The sequence below is a fragment of the Notechis scutatus genome, chromosome 3 (genome assembly GCF_049901735.1).
Source record: "Notechis scutatus isolate UNSWTSFEM ecotype Mainland chromosome 3, rNotScu1.2, whole genome shotgun sequence".
NCBI classification, from domain to species: Eukaryota; Metazoa; Chordata; class Lepidosauria; order Squamata; family Elapidae; genus Notechis; species Notechis scutatus.
This window is the reverse complement of record NC_142011.1, coordinates 98,302,135-98,320,796: the sequence shown is the minus strand read 5'-3', so window position 1 is coordinate 98,320,796 and position 18,662 is coordinate 98,302,135. Positions and strand designations below refer to the sequence as shown.

The 18,662-nt window shown below is 36.7% G+C and overlaps 1 pseudogene; it reads left to right on the top strand.

Moving 5' to 3' along the window:
- LOC148131298 (uncharacterized) overlaps positions 1-15,319 on the top strand; it is a 614,131-nt pseudogene extending 598,812 nt beyond the window's left edge.
- The last annotated feature ends 3,343 nt before the right edge of the window (positions 15,320-18,662 follow it).

Here is an 18,662-nt window from a genome sequence, read left to right as displayed (position 1 = left end):
ACTTATCATATATACCTTCTGTTTTAACATCTTTGTCAAATCTAGATTGTATTTGCAAATATGAAAACCAGTTCATTTTTACATCTTGTTCTTCCAATGCTTGCATAGATTTAAGTTCACCCTTTTCATTCAATATCTCATCATATCTAACTGTTTGTTCCTTTTTATATATTATTGAATAAGAAAAAGCTTCAATAGTAGATATCCATAATGGAATTTTTAAATAGTGTTGTCTTTTTATCTTCTCCCAATTCAAAAACAATGCCTCTTGGATGTAATGTCTTCTAAAATACCCCTGTGTTTTAGTTCCCTTGTACCAAAGAAAGGCATGCTATCCCAACAACAAGTCATGCCCTTCTAAAGTCAATAGTCTACTGTTCCTTAATGTTATTCATTCCTTTACCCACATCAGATTTGTCGCCTGGTAATACAACTCCCAATTGGGCAAGGCAAACCCTCCTCTTGTTCTTGCATCTTGTAACAATTTTAGTTTTATTCTTGCTTTTTTGCCCTGCAAAATTTCAACACAATTCTATTTAGGTCTTCAAAAAACTCTTTCCCTAGTCGGATTGGGAATGTCTGGAATAGATATAAAATTCTAGGCAATATATTCATCTTAATTGTTGATATTCTCCCAATCAATGATAATTGTAAATTTCCCTATTTTGCCAAATCTGTCACAATCTGCTTGTTGAGTTTAAGATAATTATCTTCCTTCAGTGTGCTACATCTTGGTGTGATATATATCCCTAATTACTTAACCTTGTTTGTGACCTGTATTTCTAAAACTTCTTTCAATTCTTTCTTTCATCTTACTAACATATTCTTTGTTAATATCTTTGTTTTATCTTTGTTTATTTTCAAACCTGATACTTTTCCATATTCTTCTATTTTTTTTTATTAGTTTCCAATGGGTCTTCTAATATGAATACCAGGTCATCTGCAAAAGCTTGCAATTTATACTCTTCCTTTTTGATTTTCATTCCTTTTATTTCTTTGTCTTCTCTAATATTTCTATTCAACACTTCCAATGTTAACACAAACAGCATGGGCGACAGTGGACAACCTTGCCTTGTCCCTTTTCTTATATCTATAGATTCTGTTAGTTCTCCATTTACCATAACCTTTGCAGTTTGTTCATAGTATATCGTTTCAATGGCTTGAATGAATTTTTTACCAAAGCCCATTTGTTCCAATTGCAATAAAATAAATCACCAACTCACATTGTCAAAGGCTTTTTGTGCATCTAAAAACATCAAAGCCATTTGCTCCTCAGGATGTGCCTCATAGTATTCCAGAGTATCCAAAATAATTCTCACATTGTCTTTGATTTGTCTCTTTGGCAGGAATCCATTTTGGTTAATATGGATGAAATTATTTAAATATCTTTTTAGTATTTCTGCCAAAATTGAACCAAAAATGTTATAGTCTGAATTTAATAGGGATATAGATCTGTATTTTTTAACTTGCTGCAGGTCTGTATCCTCCTTCGGTATAAGTGTAATATATGCTTCTGTCCATGTTTTGGGTATTCTTTTCTTTAGCATAACTTCGTTCATAACTTCTAATAGATGAAGATTCAATATTTCTTGGAAAGTCTTGTAAAATTCTACTGGTAAGCCACCTGGACCTGGTGCTTTCCCAACATTCTGTTTTTTTAAGGCTTCTGTTAATTCCATCATTGTTATATTTCCTTCTAGCATAGTTTCAATATCTTTAGGTATCTGAGGCAAATTCGCTTTCTGTAAATATTGCTTAACTTCATTTTTACATGTTTTTGAACTGCTAGGTTGGCAGAAGCTGGGACAAGTAATGGGAGCTCACCCCATTATGTGGCACTAGGGATTTGAACTGCTGAACTGCCAACCTTTCGATTGACAAGTTCAGCATCTTAGCTACTGAGCCACCGCACATGGAAAATATAGCTGGAAATTATAGTTGTACACAAATGCATAAAACATTCACAGTGCAATTCTCCTATCAGTCCACCCTGAAGAAGATACATTGATTGCAGGGAACTTCTAGGGAAGAATGTTTAAAACCTTACTCTACATGAATCACTTAAGGAGATGAAAGCCTCTCTTATGCACTGATATAAAAGCTGGGAAGCAGAACTCCGTAGTTTCTACTTCCAATCTTGGCTTCCCTTTCCGCTCTGTCCTTTAGGCCAGTGCAACTTGAAGATGTGTGGACTTCAATTCCCAGAATTCCCCAGATAGTATGAGAAAAACTGCTTTATACCTTTGATGTTTGGCAGAAACAGTGAATATTCTGAAATGAAATTTATAAAGAAAGATTGAGACACCTAGGGAACAAATATTATTTATTCATTTTTTTGTTACTTATGTACCACACCTTTGGACAACATACTCTCAAAGAGGATAAAGATAAGTCAGAATCTTTCCTCCTAATAATATATAATTCATTTATAAGGTATAGATTTATATAAATTCTGGAGAGACATCACTGAGAGAAAGTATACTATGCTCTTTTAGCATCCTATGAACATTATAAGCTGCTAGATAACACATAAATATTGCCCTAAACTTTGAACTGAAGCTCCAAGAGTTATTCAGATTTACTACAGATATTGCTGTCAATAGATAAACACATAAATATTGCCTTAAACTTTGAACTGAAGCTCCAAGAGTTATTCAGATTTACTACAGATATTGCAGTCAATAGATAAATCAGATTTTTTTTAAAAAAAATTGAATTTAAAAAGCCTCTGTATATCTTCTACCATTGCTTAAAAAAATCAGCCGTACTAGAAGGAAACTTGATTGCACAACTAACACTCCTGAGTTGCAAGCATGCACAAATGTCAAATAAGTATTCTGGTTAATCTTGTTACACTCAATGCTTTCACTGTAGGAAAAGAACCATGTTAGTCTACAATGACAAAAAGTCTGGAGTCTGGGGGAAAAAAAGAGTCTGGGAACACATTTTCTGAGTCACCGATTTTATTAAAAGACTATCACATAAAAGCTTATGATTTTAACAAAATATGTTAGTCATAAAAGGTTTATCCATCTTCCTCTAACTGACTGCTTTCTTGTATCCCCTAATTTGGCTGTTTTTATCTATTTGAAAATGTAATACGTTAAGTGTGTCTACTATCAAAGGAAAGTTGAAAAGTAACCAGTGGTAGCTTTTTGTGATGTTATTTAGACAAAGTATTGGAAGACAAAGAAAGATTCATTCTTGCTTTCAATTTATTTCTCATCTAACATTGGCAGAGTTCCATTCACACAGTGGGGGATGCAATTTGCATCAAAGATAGAAAATGGTACATGATGGCTTCACCACAGAGCAACGGGGGATGGGACCTGTCTCTTGCCTTTGAGGCATGACACAGTTTACTGCTTCTAATTGTGTGGCAACATAAACATATGCTTTGCAGTAATTTGGACTTCTGCTTGGCAGAGCTACAACTTAAACCTTTTGTAAGTTGACTGAAAATTTAAAAAAATGTGACACTCAAAAGAAGCCCCTTTTCCAAAGAATGGTAGAATGTGTATAATTTATGTCAATTCAACCAATTATGTGTTCTTGAAAATAAATTACCTACTCGCTTTCATAGACAATAACCTTTGTAAGGACTGCCTGTCTCCAGTGACATCCCTTTCTATCATCTTCAGAGGCTCCAAGTGACACAAACGAAGACATTTCTGGATCCTTTCTGTTCTAATATAGTCTAGGTCCTATGAGATGTGATCCTGACCAAAAAGGTGTCCTTTCTCCTCTAATGTGATTTCACTTTTCACTGTCATAACAACAAGAGTATTAATCATAAATATTTAATGACCCCATAAATCTCTTGTGGGGTGGAGCCTCTGGGCAACTAAATGTAGCTAGCAGAATGTTTTAATGGCTGAATGCTCTTTCTGTCACCAATGTGGAGTTTCGTTCAGCAGATATATTCTCAGTGTGCCCAGAGAGAGAAATATTTGCTTCTACCTAAGATTGAACTCACAACCTCCTGATTGTGAGGAGTAAGTTCTACCTCTAGGCTACCACACCACTCCAAACCAGAGTATTTAATAAGGACAAATCCTATGATATTAACAAAAACAACTCCATCAGGAAAGATGGAATCTCTGAGTCAAAATAGATATAATTCACATTAAATATATGATACTATTTATGTGTTTAAAATATTTGTATGGCTGACCATTTCACACCACAACTCTGGGTGACTCACAACAATATCATATTGAAATGAATAAACACATACACATTATCATCTGGAAGAAAGGAAAATTCTTGATGGCTTTCTGGAAGTTTTGCTAAATTGCCAGGGGAAGTATTCTACAGGGTATGGTCACTATGGAAAAATCTATAGATGGTTGTGCTTGTTTTGTTTGTTTGTTTTAAATAGAAGATGTGTTAGTCAAGGGACCACTAGTATGGAAATGTCTTCATAGGTCTAACTGAAAAAATAATATTGAGGAAGTGGTTAACTCTTGTTCTGTCTGTCATGAAAAATCTATTCCCTCCAAATTTTCTTTTAATTCTAGAAGGCAGCAATTATGAGCACTAATAAAAAGTTCTTTCCCGTGTCAAAAGGTAGCTTGGAGAAGTAATTTTCAACATAACTATCTCAAGATGAAAATATTCACTTCCATTTTATGTGAAAGTTAACCTAATCACATTCTTTATTCCTGTGATGGAGTGCCTAACAAACCTTGGAAACAAGTGAGGCAGTTAAGGGAGGAAACAGAGTGTTACAGAAAAGTATTCTGGAGTCCATGGAAGGGGAAGAATGAAAAACAGACTCAAAATAATCCACTTGTATTATTACTTTAAGATTCCACCATCCCTAGATTCAAACAATTCTTCTATAATGATTTTGTTTCTTTCCTTTTTGCTACCTTCTCTATCTTCCCAAGGTTTACTGGGAATGTCATCACATGCATGTGCTCTTTTCCAGTTGTTTTTCCTGAAAACTATTCAAATAAAATAATGTTATATGTAGCTCTGTTCTTAGGTGTTTGTCAAGAGTAGGAAGCTAGGTTTTTATTTAGTAATAATATGCAGATGATTACTCATCTATCTAGGTTTTAGGCTGGATTTTTTTTTTTCCATTGTTGACACCAAGCATTGAAACTGGAAGCTGCATGTAGGCTATTTTCTACCTTTAAACAAAGGAATTGTGCCCTCATTAATCTGATAAAATAATCTACATAACAGATTGCTAGAATTATTTTTCTTTCGATCCACCATATGAGCAAACAAGTCTTTAACAGCTATATAAAAAAATTGAATTATCAGTTATTTAAGCAGTTGTTATCTCAGTTTTGTAAAAATTAGATACATTTACTATATAGAGGAGATATGATTTATTGATTAGTTATCACATTCTTATACCACAAAAATGAAATCTCTTTGATTTAATTTTCATATTGAATTGTGAAATGTTTAAGACATAAAAAACACATATTGTAGTTATATTATTTCAGATATAGGGAGTGCTTGCTTAGTTATCACAACATGGTTGTTAAGTGAAACTTCAAGTGACCTTGATGGACTTAGAATGTCATTTCCCACTCAGTCATTAAGCAAGTCCCCATGGGTTGTTAAATGAAACACCGCATGGCTATGACATGCCATTTTGCTGCTGGCTTCTCCATTGAATTTGCTTGTTAGAATCCAACTGTGTAAATAACTGTGTTAGAATCCAACTGCGTAAATAACAATTATGTGACTGTGAGACTCTGCAATGGTAGAAAACATCCATCATTTATTATTCCCCTAATATCAGTCACAACACCACAGAGAAACTATGATGATTACAAATGCAAAGATTGCTCATAAAGTTATATCTTCAGCATTGTTGTAACTTTGAACAGTCACTTAACAGGAGAGTCATTGAGGGAGGTCTACCTATACGGATATGGAATTTTCACTTTCACTTCATAATAACAATACTTCATTTTAGTTGTGAATGGAAAAGAGAAGGGCTGCAGACTACACCCATTGCAGGGGAGGAAGCATAACTCCAATGAAGCAGGTTTCTTTCAAGAACTGATGTTAACTTTACTTTCCTATTCCCATTTTAATATGCATAATCTGGGTACATTACTAGACAGTTGGAATCAGCAAATAAGTTTTGTATTTAATCATTATTTCTATTTTAATAAAAGTATGTGAAAAGGGGAGCAACATCAGCAGTAAAACAAATTAACTTCTAAGCAATAAAATAATTTTCAAACCTGCACACTTCTTCCATCTAAATTTTACTGTTAGATATTAAGAATAATGTTACAAATCAAAGGATCAAAAATCCCGAGGCCCTTCTATGTTGAGCCTAATCCTGTCTGGAACCATGCCTTATAGCAGGACATAATTTTCTTAACTTCCTGCTTTTTTCTTCTTCCCTTGCTATATCTTTCCATATATTTTAGGGAAATTTTGCAGCAAAATCAGGATGGAAAGCAGCAACTGACATTAGATCAAAGGCTACCAATAAACAAATTTTGCAGTATTGGAACTCTTAGAACTTAAATTTACTAACAGTTTTTTTTTTTTTTAAATGGTGCCTGGTGTTTCTATTGATAATGAAACATTCAGGTGTGATCTTGTCTAATGGATCTAAACTCCATTAGAGAAAGCTGAGAGCTTCCTTCATTCCCTTCAGTAAGATTTTGGAAAGCCGGGGGGGAGGGGGGAGAGAGAATAATGATCATCTACAAATATAAAGCTTTTCAAGACTTTTGCATAATTATTAAGAAAAGTTTGGAGATACAGATGAAAGCTTTGGCTTTGTTTAAGATGTTCAGCTGAAGATATGATGGATTTAGATGAACAAAAAAAGGCCAGGCACACAACTTACTCTCCCTGAGCTTCACATATTCAACAGAAAACCAAATGGAAGACATACCGAGAACTTGAGCAGAAGGGTTTGCTTAATTAAAAGCTTTAAAAGGCAAAGGCAAACAGAAATTATCTTCAGACCTTCAACTGCCAACTTAAAAGTTAGGGAGAATAAAAGACATGGCTGATGAAGCAACCCAATTCTCTTCCACATAGATCTATGTGTTTAACTAAACACCTAAACATAGGTAGTCTCTGAGATGCGACCCTTAGTTCAGTCACCACTCAAAGTTACCACAGCAATGAAAAAAAGTGATTTATGATCAGTCCTTGTATTTCCAACCAACAAGCGTCTCTAGAGTCACATGGTTGCAATTTGGGTGCTTGGTATTGGGCATTTATTTATGACATTTGCAGCATTCTGGTATCATGTGATCACTACTTGTGACCTTCCCACCATATGCAAAGTCAATGGGAAGAGTGGATTCACTTAACAACTGAGTGATTTGCTTAATGGCTGTAGCAGAAAATGTTGTAAATTCAGGTTTAATCACATGGGGACTCATTTAACAACTGCCTCAGTTTGCCATGAAAGTTCTGGTCCCAATTATGGTCAGAAGTCAAGGACCATCTGTAGGACTTTCAGTAAGTACAGGATTCAATAATCTGTATTCTAGTCTCTTAAAAGTTTGCTTTTCTTGAAAAAGAGACTTTTGCTAGTGGTTTACTTTATTGCTGTTGAAGTTTGGAATCCTGTTTCTCATGGTGTTATGTTTTGTTATAACTCCTCCATGGGCTGCTCACACTTGCAAATCTGAAAAGGTCTTCAAGGCACTGAAATGAGCTATGAGAAGCCCAACAAGACAAAGATGTCTGGAAAAATTATTGGATGGATAGATAGATAGATAGATAGATAGATAGATAGATAGATAGATAGATAGATAGATAACCTTTATTGTCTTTTTTTTTTAGTATGAGTACACTTGCACACATTAAAAAAATAAAAAAATGAAAATATTTTAATTATAGCTTTATTGAGATAAGTAGTCTTTGGAAGGTGTGCTGAAATGAGGCTAGTTCGTTCCAAAGGCAGAGTGACTGGGCATGAAATGGAACAACAAGAGTGCAGTCAAAATTCCAGGCTCTCCAAAATGTTTTTGTTTTCCTTCAGCTTAATGCACTGAGTGTATTTCCTATTGTGTTATGCTCAGGATCCAGCCTTTGCTTTGTTGATCAGAGCAGATTGCAGAAGTCCTTAGCCTGCAGCTGCTTCAGTAATAAGGAGAAGAGAAACTGGAGCAGAGAAATATCAGTAATTAAATGTTTTGGTGTAGCTGCTTAGTGCAGACATTTGTACTGCAAAATTGGAGTATAAGCTCAGTAGGCTCAAATAGGAAAAGCAGTTTAATGGATTCCTCACCCCACCCCCAACCTTTGTTGCTGTTTCAACTCTTTAATTCATTTCCTATGGCCATTTAAAAATATGTTGCTTAGTAGCCATTCCTTGCTCCTGGTTTTGATAAAACAGTGTTAGGGCTCCTTAGGGAATAGCTAATATGTTTGACTGACTGTAGATCTATTACCCTGACATCATGCTGCTTTCCATTAACCTCTGAGCCAAAACCCAATAAGTAATTACAAGGCATAGGAGAACTGAAAACCTGCTAAGTCAATACACTTTCAAAAACTCCTTTCAATGGAGCTCTTTGAAATAACATATAGCCTGAATTTCCCTTTAGATTTTGTGCTCAGTTCCACTTGGCAACAAAACCTCCCTTCCCTGTGGATGAGTTGCTGAAAAACAGAGCAACGCCACCAAGGGCAAAATGAAGATGCCTTGAACTTTTTGCAGAGGCTGAAATGAATTGGGATTTAACAAAAGGCTTCAGGACTAGCTACGGTATATATCTCTTAATCTTACTGATGCTCTCCAGATATTTCAGCCTAGAGTTTATGCAATCCTTTCTAAATAAGGGGTTAAGTGACTGAGATTGATAGGAGTTGAAATCCAAAATGCAGATGTTTGACTGACACACACATGATAGATGATGTGATAGAGCGGGTGTCAGTAACCTGTGGCTCCAGAGCCACATGCAGCTCTTTTGCCTCACTGCTGTGGTTCCTGTCAGGTGATCCCACCACTGGCTAGCCCTGCCCCTCACCTTCCCCTCCCAGTCTCTTCTTACCTGGCTTGAGAAGGTAAGGGTGACAGTGGGGGATGGAGACTCGCTCCATAGAGCAAAGTGCACTTGCTTGCCTCATCTCTTGCTCTTCTTGCAGCACCAGTAAGGGCCGGAAGAAGTACCCATGAGATCCAGCAAGAGATGAGGTGCCAGAGATCAGAATCAGACAGGCACACATACACACACACACGCAGAGAGAGAGAGAGAGAGAGAGAGAGAGAGAGAGAGAGGAGGAGGAGGGAGGGAGAGAGGGAGGGAGGGAGGAAAAAGAAAGAAAGAAAGGGGAAAGCAAGTGAGCAAGAGAGCACAAGATCAAATTATGGGATGCAAAGGAGCCTTTGAGGGTTGAACGCTGAGAGACATGGATTTTCTCTGCCTTCTGCATTCCCACCCCACACTGAAGCAAATCAAATGGGTTGAGGTCTCCATCCCCACAATCGAGCCCGCTTGCAATCTTCACCGAGCACGGCTCCACACATTTTGCTTGTGCGTCACTCCTGGATCCATTCCACCTGTCGCGGCGCCCACCTCCACCTGGATGGCTGAGCTGGATGGTGCAGTGCTTGCCTTCCCTCCCGAAGTAGGGGTCAGCAGCAGCGGCAAGGAATATGTGCGCCCTACCTGCTCTCATTGGCCAAAGGTGGGGCTCACTGGCCTCCCAGCCAGAGTGCCACATTTGTTTGCTTACTGGCCACCTCTGAGGAGGGAGCTTCTCTTGGGCTGCCTGGGCCCCTGCCATTGGGGGATAGAGGGAGAGGGAAGGGGGGTGTCTCCCCAACAGGATCCAGGTTGGAGTTGCCTTATTTTGCATGGATCTCCAATGCTTGGCTTCGCTGGCCAGCTTCCACTTCTCCTCCACAGCCCAAGTGGTTGGATTCACACGACACATGAAGCTGGACAGGAGAGCACAAACAGACAGACAGATAGATAGATATGAGAAAGAGATATAGAGAAAGAGAAAGAGAGAGAGGGAGACAGAGTGAGAGAGAGAAAGAGAGAGAGAAAAGAGAGAGAGAGAGAGATGTTTCCCACAGAATACATTGGGAGCCACAAAATCTGGGTAGGCATGGCTGGGAGGGTCATGTGACTGGGTAGGAGTGAGTGATATTGAGCTGGACACATCCACCCAGGTTTTTTGGCTCCAGGTGTTTTCTTTTCTGTGGGAAATAGCTCTTTGAGTGTTTAAGGTTGCAGGTCCCTGTAGTAGAGATTAACTGTCTTGTCTCAGTACCTGGATGCTGTTAATGTCTAATTGAGGAAGACAGGAAGACTAGATTCTAGCAAGACAATGTAACTGTGAATACAGGAACTTGATTCCAGATATGGACAATCTTTAGTTGTTGACAGAGTCATATGCCCTTGATAGAATGGACTTGTAATTTGGGGTTCTCCTACCTAGATTCATAGTCTTGTCTCAGTACCTGGATGCTGTTAATGTCTAATTGAGGAAGACAGAAAGACTAGATTCTAGAAAGACAATATAACTGTGAATACAGGAACTTGATTCCAGATATGGACAATCTTTAGTTGTTGACAGAGTCATATGCCCTTGATAGAATGGACTTGTAATTTGGGGTTCTCCTACCTAGATTCATAGTTCCTACCTGAACAGCAGGCAGACTCTTTTAACCAGAAGCCTTTTTTGCATATTTACATCTTGAATGCTATCTTCAACCTTTCCTGGATCAGGAAACATGGACATTCATGGTTGTCACTTCATAGTTGAACTACTGCAATATTTTTCACAGAGTTCTTAGTCTTTTGACTAAGATTGAGTATAGTATCTGCTCTTATCAATTTAATCCATTCTTCATGAAATTGCACTTGATGACTGGTCAGAAGCTCAAACTGGTGCAGCAGACTGGGCACTTCAACATTTGTCCAAAAAGCACCTCTATTCGGGGGCTCTTTTACCTTTCAGTCAGTGGTTTTAAAAGTATAATTGCCCTTAAAGTCCTGCCTGACTATTGACTGCTGTAAAGTGAATCTGTCCATTCTGAAAGATGGAGGAAAGAAGTTCTACTGGGGATTCACTTCACCTACAAAATCCTCAAAGTGGGCCTTTCTCAGTATGGTACCCCTTCTTTGAACAGTTGTATCTACATATAAGGATTGCTTTAAGAGTTAACTCTTTTAAGAGTTTCTGAAAAGAGGTAAAAATATTGGAGAATATTATGTTTTATTTTTTATGCATATTTCCCTAATTGATTAATTATAACACCTTTGATTTATTTTTGATTTTAAAAAAACTCAATTTCTACAATATATTGTTCAGAATAGATTTAACACAGAGAACTATCAAAAACAAGCAAACATTCCAATGCACAGATAAAATGCCTTTCCAAAAAAAAAGAATATTTCTTCTTCCTCCTCTTTCTCAATTTATAGGAATTCCTATCTCTCAATCATTACTTTGGGCAGCAACATAGAATTAAAAACTCAATACAGGTAGATCTCACATAGCACCTGCCTTGTTTAGTGAAATATTCATCAATGCTGAAAAGTTAATTTTATAACCAATGCCCACTTTTACGATCTTCACAGCATCCTCCATCATGTGATCACCATTAAAGTCAATATGCATTGTCCTGTGTCTGACTTGCTGTTTTTATTCCTTCCTGCCTGCCTTGCAGATCAGGTAGATGGAGGAGGAGGATTAGTAGACAGTAAGCAGACACATAATGTGGAATAGATATAAAAAGCTGATATGATATCAATTTTTATTTTCCACTGGCAAAAAATGATAACTTTTGTCAATTTTGAGCCCACTATCCCAGAATCAGGGTCAGCTTTTGAAAAGAGGGGGGGACTGGAGAAAAGAGAAACACAGTTGAGATCATGGGATTTCCCACTTAGTACTCCCTTCATTTAACGGCAAAGCTGCTAATGCCAGTTGTGGTTGTTAATTGAGGATTACATGCAAAAACAAACAACAGTAATATAAAAATAGCATAATTCTCTGTGCAATGAAAAAGATTACGATTTTCTAGAAAGATTTTTTTAAAAAATTAGAGAACTTGTTTTGAATCAACTGTATGGAACTTGTTTTGAATCAACAAACCCAGTCAATATAACCATCTTATCACTAATTTGTTTGTAGATCAATTCCTAGCATCTCTGGCACCTTCCTGTCTTTATCTCTTTTAGTCGTAATATCATAGGTTGCAAATAAAATTTGTGGTATCAGGTGCAAAACTGTGGATGCTTAACTGAGCAGCCAAACACCTCTATTTGAAGAAGATTTTTCGTTTTAAAAAGAGGTTAACTACAGATAGAGTTATCCCCGAGGACTAAGGCAAAACAACAACTTGGATAATTTTATGGCCACAAAATGTACTCTTATTAACCAATCTTGATTAAATATAGCTTTTACAAATTTTATATTTAAAAGTTTTAACAGTGCTATTTCTAGAAAACATGGTTTCTCTTTTTCTTTTCAGAAAAGCAAGTTTGGACCTTCCTCCATTGGATAAAATGTGTCTGACATTAGGTATGCTATTTGAGTATTCCACTGCAAGTTACTGAATATTTTGCAAGTTTACCTTTGCCTACAGCAGGTTCTCTTCTAATTTGCTTCTTTCTCTAGACTAAACATAGTAGAAGGGAAATAAGACTTAATTTAGCACTGTCAATCAAAATCCTGTGCTCTGATCAAACATCATCACCTTTTTCAACTTTTTGGCTCAGTATAAATATCACCACTTTCTCAAGGCTACAGATGATGTCAATTTTTATTTCATTTTCTACTGGCAGAACTTAGAGTTGACATAGCAAAGTTTCACACTTTGCAGCTCATACCATTTTAGAAATATCATGTGCACAGTGAACTAAAAGACAAGAAATATAGGGATAGAAGAGAGTTCTGCTCCCCAGATCACAAATCTAAAATAATAATAATAAAATAAAATAAATAGTAATAATAGTAATAATAGTAATAGTAAATCATCATCATCATCATCAACATCATCTTCATCTTCTGATGCTGAACAGTTCCTAGGTCCTTGGTTAGGACTCGAGCTGTAATAATAATAATAATAATAATAATAATAATAATAATAATAATAATAATAATAATAATAATAATAATAATAATCAAATGGCGTGCAACAAACAATAGGCCAAGGAGCAGAACTGGAAATAACTACTGACATGATAAGCAACAAGGTGAACAAAGTCAAGAACTGGACATCGCCTGGCAATGATCAACTGCATGGCTTTTAGCTCAAATACCTGACCAGCTTGCATAGAAAAATAGCCGAACAATTCAATGAGATGCTGCAGACAGGAAACATCAGTGAATGGTTAACAGCTGGGAAAACCTACTTGATACAGAAGGATCCAGCAAAAGGGGAAACACCTGCAAATTACAGGCCAACAACGTTTCTGCCAACCTTGTTCAAGCTGCTGACCGGCATCATAGCTGACAGGATCCAGGACTACCTAGAAGCAAATAACATCTTTCCAGTAGAGCAGAAAGGAAACAAACGAGGGAGCAGAGGCACAAAAAATCAGCTCCTGATCGACAAAATGATTTTAGAGAACTGCAAAAGCTGAAAAACAAATCTGCATACAATTTGGATTGACTACAAGAAAGCATTTGATCACTACCCCATAGCTGGATCATCAAGTGCCTGGATGTCATCGGAATATGCAAGTGCATTGGTACTTTCACTGCAAATGCAATGAAGCACTGGGAAACAGAACTGTTTATTGGAAGTGAAAGCTATGGACTGGTCAACATCAAAAGAGGGATTTTCCAGGGTGATTCTTTGTCACCTCTGCTGTTCATCATCGCCATGACCCCCTGTCAACAATTTTACAGAAAACTAACCTGGGTTATCAAATTTCTTAAAATTCACAGAAAATCTCTCACCTGCTGTACATGGATGAGCTGAAGTTATATGGAAAATCAGAAATTGAAATCCCATCACTGACCAATACAGTTCGAATTTTCAGCACTGATATCAGCATGGAGTTTGGCCTGGACAAATGTGCCACAGTGGCACTGAAGAAAGGGAAGATCGTAGAAAGTGATGGAATTGAAATGCCCAATGGACAAACCATCAAGTGCCACCAACCTGAAGCCTACAAATACCTGGGCATACTGCAGCTGGATAATATCAAGCACGGGCAAGTGAAAAAAGTGGTCAGCAAAGAATACACACAAAGGGTCAGAAAACTTCTAAAAAGCAAACTAAATGGTGGTAACACCATCAAGGCTATAAATACCTGGGCCATACCCATTGTCTGATATACTGCTGGGATCATAAACTGGACACAGCTTGGATAGGAAAACAAGAAAACTGATGACCATACATGATGCGCTGCACCCGTGTAGTGATGTCGACAGGCTATATTTGCTCAGAAAAGCAGGTGGCAAAGAACTTTTGCAAGTGAAGCAGACAGTCAAAGAAGAGAAGCATGCTCTGGCAGATTATGTGAAAGACAGTGTTGAACCAGCTTTGATGGAGGTCAACAAGAGGAAGCTGCTCAAAGTGCAGCAAACCAAGAATCAGTATAGAAAAACAGCGAGGCAAACTCGGGCTGACAGCTGGTGTAACAAAGCACTACGTGGACAGTTCCTTGAAAAGATCCAAGGAAAAGTAGATAAGGAAAAGACTTGGTTATGGCTGACCAATGGAACACTGAAGAAAGAGACAGAAGGATTGATTCTTGCAGCCCAAGAACAAGCCATCAGAACAAATGTAATCAAAGCCAGAATAGAAAAATCTGCTGATGACCACAAATGCAGACTCTGCAAAGAAGCGGATGAAACCATTGATCACATACTGAGCTGTTGTAAGACAATAGCTCAGACTGACTACAAACAATGTCACAACACAGTCGCTCAGATGGTCCACTGGAACTTGTGTCACAACTACCATCTGCCTGCAGATGGTGGGATCATAAGCCTGAAAAAGTGATCAAAAATGAGCATGCAAAACTACTGTGGGATTTCCAAATACAGACTGACAAAGTTTTGGAACACAATACCCTGGATATCATGATTGTGGAGAAGATAAAAGTGTCGATCGTTGACATTGCCATACCTGGTGACAGCAGAATCGATGTGAAACAACTTGAAAAAGTCACCAGATATCAGGACTTGAGAATCGAACTGCAGAGACTGGCATAAACCAGTGCAGGTGGTTCCAGTGGTAATCGACACACTGGGTGCTGTGCCTAAAGACCTAGGCAAGCACTTAAAAACAATTGGCGCTGACAAGATCACCATTGGTCAGCTGCAGAAGGCCACCTTACTGGGATCTGCTTGCATAATCTTCCAATACATCACACAGTCCTAAACACTTGGGAAGTGTTCGACTAGTGGTTTGTGATACGAAACCCAGCATGGTTATCTCGTTTGCTGGGTATACTGTACAACAACAACAACAACAACAACAACAACAACAACAATAATAATAATAATAATAATAATAATAATAATAATAATAATAATAATAATAATAATAATAATAATAATAATAATAATCCATTAAGGCCATTAACAGTTCTTTTGACATCTCTGTCTATGTCTGTGTCTCATCACTTGAGACTTTCAATATCATTGCTTTTAACCAGCTCCAACATGGCTGTGAAACCAGAATACCATGAATTCTAGCCCTGCCTTATACTCTGTGTGTGTGAATATATTCTACACACAGAGAGAATATAAGGCAGGGCTAGAATTTATGGTATTCTGGTTTCACAGCCATGTTGGAGTTGGTTAAAAGCAATGAGAACTGCCATTTTTCAAGGTTGATATTCTACATGTGATATTTGTCTAGCACACTAAACACTCACATTATATAGATATCTGTAGCTATTCCATTCAATCCATTGGGAATTGCTTACTTTTTTTCCCGTTTCAGTCACCAAATATGCTGATATAGTCTGTAAATATGCTCATTTGGGTTTTCTCCTAGTATTGTCTGCCTCCACCATTTAAAAAAACTGGTTCTTTTTTTTTCTGTTGTCCTTTCATCTAAGCTTTACTTACCCCAAAAGAAGCTCAGATGAACAGAGGTTAAGGTCAACCAGAAGACACATCTCAGTACCTCTACTTTCATGTGGTCCAGAAAATGGAAAGAATAGAAAAAAAAAGGTCTATATCTTCAGTGGTGTGAATTTAGTGTGCTTGTTTGTTGCTTTTTAGTGCACCCTAATCTATTTTCTGTTTGCTTTGGATTCCCTCAATTTGTTGTAATTCTACGCCAAATAAAGTTTGTCAAATTCTTACTTCTAATGAAGATTAGATTAATCAGACTGCCTACCCATATCCTGTTGATGATTTAGAAATTCTAGAAGAAGCAGATAAAATGGTAATAAATGTGTGTTCAAACTGGAAATTATTTTATGTACACAATCACCAAACATTGATGGTGCATAATCAGGGGGAATCTTTGGTGCGCTCTGAGCTCGCTTGTTTTCTTGCAGGTGCCCATTCACAATGGGAATGGAGAAAATTGAGATATATAAATTGTTTCAACTTCTCTACTAACTAAGGATTCTGTCCCTTATTTGATGCTATTATGTTCAACATCAGAGAAATGATAGCTAGAATGGCTTTGACAAATGAAAGGGGAAAATCAAACATTCTGGATTCTCTTCTTGCTTGTGCTAATACACATTAATGGACTGGGAGCATAAGTACTTCCAAATAGCTTAGATTTCACCTATTACACAATCAATGAAGTAATTATCCTGCATGATCATGGTAACTGAGGCATGATTAATGAGTCAATATATGAATACTTGGAATAAAGATTTGTGCAAAATCAGAATTGTTGCTGCTTTAAGAAACTTTGTTTATGAGTGACCTTATAGTCTTTAAGGCAAAGTACAAAATTTCTCTTCTACCTTCTTCTAAAGAAAAAGAGAGGCATTGTGCAATCACAACATGAATAGCAAATGGGACCGTTAAGGGCTTCAGCTTTGATTCTATAACATTGCTTCAGAACAAGTATAGATGGAAACATAGTGCTTTGTTTGCAGATCTTTACAAAGGCTGTATCTTTTCCCAAGATTGCACAGAGAGTACAAATTGAACATAAAGCTCTATATAGTCTCAGAGAAAAAGTATTAGGTAATAATGGGCTAAATGTGTTGAAAGCACAATGCTGAAGGTGTTATTGAAGGCACAATCAAATGCAATTCTTCAACACAATGTTGAGTGCCCTCAAAATGAATAACTTGTACATGAAATTGAGATGGGCTTCCATATGTCTACATTCGTTTTCTTTCCATTCCCACTCCTTTTAGACTAAATTGCTGGTTCCTAGTCTAGAATAGAAAGGACTGGAAAGATGTTTCTCCAAACTGTGCAATAAGATCTTTCAGAAAAATATTGTAATGATTATTTATTTAGTTGGGTAATGCATATTTACCTAGCTTACATAATTGAACTCAAACATAATTTTCAGATAGGTTGTTAGTCTCCAAAAATGCATTTTCCTCAAATACAACCTATTTCGGTAATATATAGGAAGCAGGTAGTAATGGTAAGTGTATGCAAGATAAGTGTAAGTGTAATGCAAGGTAAAAGAAGCCTACAGAAATATGATAATATATTAATGGATTGTGAAGATGGCTGAATTTGCAGAAATGGCTACAATGATTTGTTTGATTAAAGAGGGAACTACAACTACCTTGTACATCTATCTAAAAGACTGGGAATCTTTTAAAGAAGTTTTGCTGAAAATAAATAAATATATTGTTGATTTCAAATTTATTGATTAAAAAGGCTTGTTCATAAAAAAGCAATTAACAATTATATATAGGTAATTTCACAAAGGCCACCTTGGAATACAGATACATGCTTGTTTCACGATTTACTACTTGTTTTATCAGTGCTATTGCTATTGCATAATAGCAATATTGCTATTGCATAATACACAAATTGTTTCTTCAATGTTTTAAAGTACATATTACCTAATTAACAAGTACTGAAGGGATTCAAATTGTTTCCCATGTGTCCTTTTTATAGAAAAATAAACAATCCATGAATTGTTGATGTGGGACAGAAATATACTTACGTACAATAAAAGTTCATTTCAGGAGAGGATATATTTCTATCTTAGCTTTAGTAATGACATGTATGACAATAAAAATAGCTTGCTTAAGGTCCATCCTAATATTTAGAACATAAATTGGCCTCATCTACTTATGAGAACCAAGACAGAAAAAAACTGATATTATAATGCATATCATATTTTTATATAGGAAGTCCTCAACTTGGGACCACAATTAAGCCCAAAACTTATGTTGCTAAGTGACAAATTTGTTAAGTGAGATTTCCCCCATTTTTCTTGCCACATTTGTTAAGTGAGTCACAGCAGCTGTTAAATTGATAAGATGGTTGTTAAGTGAATCTGGTTTCCCCATTAGAATAGAATAGAGTTCTTTATTGGCCAAGTATGATTTGACACCCAAGGAGTTTGTCTTGGTGCAAATGCTCTCAGTATACATAAAAGAAAAGATACATTTGTCAAGAGTCAAGAATCATAAGGTATAACACTTAATGATAGTCATAGGGTACAATAAGCAATCAAATCATACAAGGAAATAGTCAATATAGATCGTAAGGATACAAGCAACAAAGTTACAGCCATACAGTCACAAGTTGGAGGAGATGGGTGATAAGGAGTGATGAGAAGGTTAATA